We start from the raw sequence: 8499 nt of genomic DNA, 5'->3' as shown, positions 1-8499 counted from the left end.
TGAAAAACAGTATCGCAAACAGTGCTTCTTCCAAGCGTATAACTTATAAAGATATAAATCCAAACTTTTCTCTCAATTATGTTTATAAAGAGAGACATGCAATCAATGAAACACACAGGTTATCATTTACACAATTTCGTGTGAGCGGACATTACCTAGCCTGTGAGACAGGAAGGTGGAACAGGCGGGGGAGGGGCCGCTTGCCTCTGGATGAGAGATTGTGTGCGTGTGGAGAAGTGCAAACGGAGAGACATGTAGTGCAGGATTGTCCAATGACTCAAGGCATTAGAGACTGCCACCAGTTTTCAAGAATAGAACATTTGTTTTCTGATAACTTTGAACCTGAAATGACATGTAAAATAATCCATAAAATTTTGTCTATCTATACTTAAAACGGAGAGTTGCTAGTATCTGAAAATTTACGATAATTGATCGGCGTGAAGTTGAAATTAATAAATAATGGATTGCGTTTAACTGGATATGTTTCGTAATATGTATAAATACAATCCTTATGTGGTCGTTGTGTGTGTGAAGGGGTGCAGCGGGATGCGTGGGGAGGGATTGTCCATTGACTTAGATATTAAAGACCGCTATCGATGTTTAGAAACAAACCATTTGTTTCTTGTAAGAACTTTGAACCAGATAGGACACATTGTAAGAACTTTGAACCTGATACGACACATTAGACAATTGATAATATTTTGTCTGTGTATGTGAAGAGATGCCAGTGTACTGTATGGGAATTTAGGATAATTAATTGGAGTGCAGTTGAAGTTAAGATATATTGGACTACGGTTAGTAGGATGTATAATTAACTTTCTATACATGTTGTCATTATATAATTAGTGTAAGTTGTATCTCAATGCTGTGGTCAATAAATTATCTAAATCTAAATTATCTAAAATCTAATGTGTGTGTGTAAGGGGAGAGGAAAAAAGAGGCATTATTAACACTGCATGCGTTTGGGGAGAGAGAGAGAGAGATAGAGAGAGAGAGAGAGAGAGAGAGAGAGAGAGAGAGAGAATGAAAAGGAGCGGGGTGGGAGAGGGAGGATTACACAGGATTACACAGGAAAGCAAACAGCAACAGACCTTATGGTCCTTTCGAGGCTGCTTGTTGGAGAAAACTATGACTACAAGATCTAACTCTACATGTTGAAGGATAAGGATAGTAAAGCAAGAAGGCTCCCCCACCACCAAACCCTCCAGGAAAAAGTGAGAAAAACCACCATGCAGCATGGAAAAACTGACATGGAAATTGAATAGGAAACACTGGATAGGAAAAGTCACATTCTATAATACTTTATCTATAAGCTACCCGATAGAGTAACCTGAAAGAGAAAGTAAACAAATAAAATAATAGTTACGGCATGACATTATAAACCGGTTACATTGAGTTAATGGGAAGTCTGTGGACATAACGTGGAAGCTACACACTGCACAGTGTGGATGTTTAGGGGTGGTGCGGCAGCCTTGCCTGGCGCTTTTAAGGTAGGCAGCAGTCAATCAGGCCCTAGCTCCGTTTGCTCCACTGAGACAAGGAACTCTCCCATGTGGGACAAGTACACAAGTTTCATCCTGAAGCAGTGACCCCTGGTACATTAAAAAAATACCGATGGTGGTCACTTGACTAACAGGGACCCTCAGTGATCCACAGCCCATCACATGTCGAAAGTAAGAGTAGTGACCGTTAACTCAGGGTTATCTGTGCAGATCCTAATCTGTGCTTATATTGCTTTCTTTGCACTGGGGAGATTGAAAAGTATATAGGACGGGTGTCTTAGATAAAAGGGGACTGCACAGTGCACAGTGTGGATGTGCAATGCACAGAGTGGATGTTTAGGGGTGGTGCGGCAACCTTCCCTGGCGCTTTTTAGGTAGGCAGCAGTCAATCAGGCAATAGCTCCGTTCACTCCACTGAGACAAGGAACTCTCCCATGTGGGGCAGTACACAAGTTTCATCCTGAAGCAGTGACCCCCTGGTACATTAAAAAATCCCGATGGTGGTCACTTGACTAACAGGGACCCTCAGTGATCCACATCCCATCACAGGTCAAAAGTAAAAGTAGTGACCGTTAACTCAGGGTTATCTGTACAGATCCTAATCTGTGCTTACTGTATATTACCTCATTTGCTTTGGGTAAATCGAAAAACGGATAATGACGTGACGTGACGTGGCGCTATGTTAAGTTTACGGGGTGTCCTGTAGACACGAGGGGACTGCACAGTGTGGATGTTTAAGGTGGTGCGGCAGCCTTGCCTGGCGCTTTTAAGGTAGGCAGCAGTCAATCAGGCCCTAGCTCCGTTCACTCCACTGAGACAGGGAACTCTCCCATATGGGACAAGTACACAAGTTTCATCCTGAAGCAGTGACCCTTGGTACATTAAAAAAATCCCGATGGCGGTCACTTGACTAACATGGACCCTCAGAGATCCACAGCCCATCACAGGTCGAAAGTAAGAGTAGTGACCGTTAACTCAGGGTTATCTGTGCAGATCCTAATCTGTGCTTATATTGCTTTGTTTGCACCGAATAAATTGAAAATGTATAATATCGTGACGCAACACTATGTACGGGTACATTGTTTACAGGGTGTCTTGTAGACTAAAGGGGCATGAACTTACATGTACCATAGCTATAAAAGCAAGTTATTCGGACAGAAAAAGATTCAGCTGAGGATTTTCGTGCAAATACTTGTCTAATTTGTTTTAGAATGTCTCAATTGAGATACTGTTCACAGTATCTGAGGGTAATCTGTTCCAGATATTTACAACTCTGTTAAAGAAGAAGTATTTTGCTTCATGGGACTGGAATCGCTTTCCCATGATTTTGCAGCCATTACTTCTGGTTTGACTCGACCGGTCTATATCAAAATATTTATTCATGTCTAAGTTGTCATATCCCTTCATGATTTTGAAAACTTCAATAAGGTCCCCTCTTAACCTGCGCTTCGTTAGGCTAAATAATTTAAGTTCTTCAAGGCGTTCCTCATATGGTTTGTTTCTAAGTCGTGGTATCATTTTTGTGATTCTTCGCTGAATTTTCTCTAATTTTTCAATGTCCTTTCTGTAGTACAGAGACCAGAATTGCACACAATACTCAAGATGGGGGCGCACTAGCGAGTTGTACAAGGCAAGTATGACTTTTTCCAATTTAAACTCGAAAGTTCTTCCAATAAAACCCACTAGCTTGTTTGCAATTTTAACCGCATTGGTACACTGCTTGCTTGGTTTTAGGTCATTTGATATTATCACACCAAGATCCTTTTCACTGTCTGTACTTGATAACTGGATATTGCTCATTTTGTAATTTGCATGGACATTGTTACTTCCAATATGAAGTACTTTACATTTTTCTGTGTTGAATTTCATTTGCCATTTTTCTGCCCAGCTTGCTAAGGTATTAAGGTCATTTTGTAACTGCTGCCACTGTAATTTTTAAGTGACTTTACTGGTTATTTTAGTATCATCTGCAAATTTGGATACTTTACAATTTAGACCCTCATCAATGTCATTTATATAGATAATAAAAAGTATCAGTCCAAGTACTGAGCCTTGGGGAACGCCGCTGATCACATTACGCCATTTGGATTCCTTTCCGTTTATCACAACTCGCTGTTTTCGGTCTGACAGCCAGTCTTGTAATCATTTTTGCGTCTTTCCTTTTATTCCATGTGCTTCTATTTTTCTCATGAGACGCTTGTGAGGGACAGTGTCATATGCTTTCTGAAAGTCGAGGTAAATTATATCTACTGCTCTTGAGTCATCGTATGATTTGTAAACATCATGGAAGAAGTCCAGTAAGTTAGTTAAGCATGAACGACGATGTCTGAATCCATGCTGCGAGTCTTTAATTATATTATTTTCTTCTCGATAATTAACTATTTTATATCTTATGATTTTTTCCATTAACTTGCACACTATTGATGTTAAGCTGATTGGTCTGTAATTTCCTGGGTGCGACTCATTTCCTTTTTTGAAAATTGGTGTTACATTTGTTAGTTTCCATTCGCGTGGAACTTTCCCAGTACTTAATGATTTATTCAATAAGACAGAGAGTGGCAGCAGTAACTCATGTTTTGCTTCTTTGAGAATTCTCGGTGATATTTTATCGGGGCCAGGGGTTTTGTTTATGTCCGTACTATTTATGGCTGAAAGGATATCGTTATTATGGATAGCATAGTTACTAAGGACTGTGCTATTTGCTTGGTTTGTGGGTAACAGTAGGTTTCTGGTGGTGTTTTCTACTGTAAAAACAGACGCAAAGTAATCGTTAAGAATGTTTGCCATTTCGACCTCATTTTCAGTGTGTTTGCCATTGTTTGTTTCTAGAGGACCTATTGATGTAGTCATAACCTTTTTCTTTCTAATATAACTCTAAAATTCTTTAGGATTTGATTTGCACGTATTAGCAATGTGGATCTCCAGTGCTCTTTTGCTTTGTTTAATAAGTCTTTTCGATATGCGGCGTAGATTATCGTACTGTAATTTATCATCATTATTTTGTGTAGCTTTATATTTATGGTATGCCTGTTTTTTGGCTATTAAGTTACTTTTTATTTCACTGGACCACCACTTTGGTTTACTATTTCCAGCTGGACGTCTGTTACGTAGTGGCACACATGACTTTACCACTTCATTAAATTTTTCGGTGAATATTTCCCATGCTTGGTTTATGTCATCGGTTTCAGACATCTGACTCCAATCTGCAGTTGCAAGTAGCGCTCTGAGCCTGTTGAAATTAGCTCTACGATAATCTGGGATCTTTTCTTTGCTCTCCGTTTCTTTTACTTTTTCAGTAGTAATATTAAACTGTATAGTTCGATGATCACTGGAACTAAACTCAGGTCCTATTTCAACGTTGTTGACTAGGTTATCATTTGTAGTCAAGATGATGTCTAGGATATTGATTCCTCTCGTTGGGTATTCTACGTGTTGGGAAAGGGCGCTTTCTTGAAGATTCGTATAAAGCTCTTGTCCTGAGTGTGCCGTCAGTGGTTCACCCCACTCTGTTACCGGTAGATTAAAGTCTCCAAAAATTACGCTATCCTCTTGACAACAAATTTCCGCAATTTGATCATAAAGTTTTTCATCTGTCTCAGTTGACTGTGCTGGAGGACGATAGATGAGACATATATTTATTTTGTGTGAATTAATACTTAGCTGAACATAACTGGCATCTATGTTGGTAATACTGGGTTTGGATAGCACAAGGGGATGAAGACTAGTTTTCACATATAGTAAAACACCGTCACCAGCTCGATGTGGTCGCTCACAACTGAAAATACTGTACCCTGTTAATGAGTATTCCGCTAGAAAGTCACGGTCAGATGTGTTAATCCAGGACTCTGTGATGCCAATGATGTCATAATTTTCTAGGTAAATTAGAGATTCTAAATCCTCAAACTTGTTACGTAGACTACGTGCGTTAACATAGCAGACTCTAATTCCGTTCCAAACAGTTGGTGATCTGACTTTGTGGGTATTTACGTTAAGGTTACTGCTCCTGGACGTGCCGCGTTTTTTGATCTGAAGAGGGCGACTTTATCGTGTAAAAGTCTACCTAGCCGTGCCGCTCCTACTGAGTTCAAATGGAGACCATCTTTCTGGAACAGAGTATGTTGCTCATAAAACTGGTCCCACAGATTGACAAAGTCGACTCCCTCTTGCGTGCAGAGAGATTTGAGCCGGTTATTTGTGCTGAAGGCCTTATCACAGAAGCTATATTCTGCCTTGATCCTTGGGAGTATACCAGATATTATCACGTTGGTGGACTTAGTTTTGAATCGTTTGATCATTTCATGATACTTTGCTAGCAATTCCTCTGATCTACTGCGCTTCAGATCATTTGTACCAACATGGATAACGTATAGAGTTTGATCATTTGCGTCTTTTGTGACCTCATCGCAGGAGGAGATGAGAGAGGGGGAGAGGGACGTCGTGGGGAATAGAGGGAGGAAGGAAAGGGAGAGAGAGACTCGGGATGAGGAGTAATAAATGAAGAGAGAGAGAGAGAGAGAGAGAGAGAGAGAGAGAGAGAGAGAGAGAGCCTGAGCAATACCAGTAAATATACTGTATATACTTAGTGAACGATGAGCAGTGAACTAAGGACGAAATGAGAGAAAAATTGAGCGAATGAGATAGTGAGCAAGAGTGAGTAAGACTGCGTGAGTGACAGTGTGAGTGAATTAAAGTGAGTAAAGGAGAGAGAAGTGAACAAAGAGATAGTGAAGAAATGAATAGGTGAGCGAGTGATTATGAGTGAGACAATGAAAGAGGCTAGTAGAAAAATAATAATGGACTGAGTGAGTGAGTGAGTGAGTGAGTGAGTGAGTGAGTGGGTGAGTGAATGAGTGAGTGAGAGAGTGGATGTGTGAGTGAGTGAGTGAGTGAGTAAGTGAGTGGGTGAGTGAATGAGTGAGTGAGTGAGTGAATGAGTGAGTGAGTGAGTGAGTAAGTGCGTGCGTGAGAAAAACTTCAGTGAAGTAGAAAAGTGAGGACAGAATGAAGTGAGAACGAAAGAGTCAATGATAAAAGTGAAAGTGGGATGATAAGTGCGCGTAAAAGTGAATGGGTGAGAGTGAGTGGAGGGAGGGAGGGAGAGAATGCATTATGTCCACAGCATAAAGGATTTCACAGTCCTGACAACTCACTTATTACCGAGGACCCTCTCTCTCTCTCTCTCTCTTTCTCTCTCTCAAAAACTCAGCCTCTATGCTGCCATCCTGTCCCTAAGCAAACTCCTTCGCCCTTGTTTCATCAGCATCATTCCTTCTTACTGAAAATTTACTCTCATTCACTTTGCCTCAAAAAACAATCACCATTCCCAATACCGGCCAACCATTCTGAGTTTACCTGCCAGAGAAAGACTATGATGCACCTTTTTTTCTCATAACCATCTTTTTTTTTTTCGCTGAGTCCCGTCTGAGATGCTACAATGCCAATCTTCCTACACTCCTTTCAGATTCTTGGTCATCTTGTTTTGGACGCTGGTGTTAATTCCGTCAATGTCTTCGATCAAACATTACACTTATTTTTATTTTTCCAATCGTCTTCTAAGGAATTCTAACTTTCCATCTCTGCCTTCCTAATTTCCCTTTCTGGTCATTCAGTATCTTCTGTTGTAGTCGGCCATTGTTCTAAGTTATAAAGAGTGGTGTTCCTCAGGGTTATGTCCTTATACGAGCTCTCAATCCATTATTCACCAAGGATTTTACCTGTACAATTACTACCCATTAATTATCTGACGCTTCACACCTGTCCCAGCCTCACTACAAGTCTCACGCGACGAAACTGTGGTGTACTTTTGCCTTATTCTTTTTAATAATGACAGGAACAATGGAAAATATAGTTCTAATACCCAATCAACTTCCTTCCTCCATCTCTCCACACCCCACAACCTTCCACTGGGCTATCCTTTTACCTTCAACGACACACAATCCATCAGTATTTTCTCCCCAGTAAACTCAGTGTCCCTTTATTTTCTCCTGGACGTTCGTGGAAAAATCTTATTACTTCTCTTGCGAAATCAGCTTCTCGGGTTTTAGGTGTGCTGACCCGGTTTCATTTTCTTTTTAACCTTATACACTTGCTGACCTAGCCCATCAGCACTCCTCACCTCTGGGATAAACAACTCTCTTTTGTAGGGATGGACTTTACGTCATTCCCAAACAAGTGGACTCCAAGGCTTTTCCTCTCCTTATCACTCCTTATTTCCGTCGGTCCCATTCCCGTAATCACTCTCTGCACTAGTCATTTCCTCTTCACACACTGCCTGCATGTGGTCCCACTTTACGGCGGGCACACAACATCGAACTATCCTCAATGTCTCACCCACCTTCTGTCTAACTCTCTACTGAAAGACTGGTAATTTTAGTCTTTCATTTATGCAACTTGTCAACGCTGCCTCCTTCCTCCTGACCTACACATCACCTATGATCTCCACTCTTATAAACGCAGTATTCAGGTATATTGATTTCATTTTAACTTTCATTTCTTTATCTTTCTATGAATTTATGTATGCATGTAGACAGATATAGATAAATACATACAGAGACATAAAATAGACAGACAGACATAGACAGACAAACACACAGACATAAAACACGTGCCATGTTCCCCTCACCTGTCTTTCTCAGTCCACCCCTTCTCTTACGCTACTCACAACCACGGCCCTCCAGCACTCTTCCCCTCGCTTTCCCCTCACCCTTCCCTCATCACACGCACTTACTGTCCTCTTACACACTTTCACTCCTCTTTCATTTCCCCTCACTCTGCCCTCATTACACATTTACCGCCCCCTTTCCCTTCCCCTCACCCTTCCTTCATCTCACACATACCCCAACATCACAGTCCTCTCCTCTTTCATTTCCCCAGCGCTGCTCACTTCCCTGTCATCCTCACTCTTTCACTTCCCTTTCATTTCTCTCCCGCTCTTCTCGTACTGTCAACTCACATATCCCTCCACCAGATATCTTTATTTTTTTAGTGTGTGTGTGTG

Source organism: Coenobita brevimanus, chromosome 29, assembly GCF_032717465.1.
Source record: "Coenobita brevimanus isolate Jiangsu-jjx chromosome 29, ASM3271746v2, whole genome shotgun sequence".
NCBI lineage: Eukaryota > Metazoa > Arthropoda > Malacostraca > Decapoda > Coenobitidae > Coenobita > Coenobita brevimanus.
The sequence above is the reverse complement of the archived record's forward strand: the minus strand, read 5'-3'. Positions refer to the sequence as shown.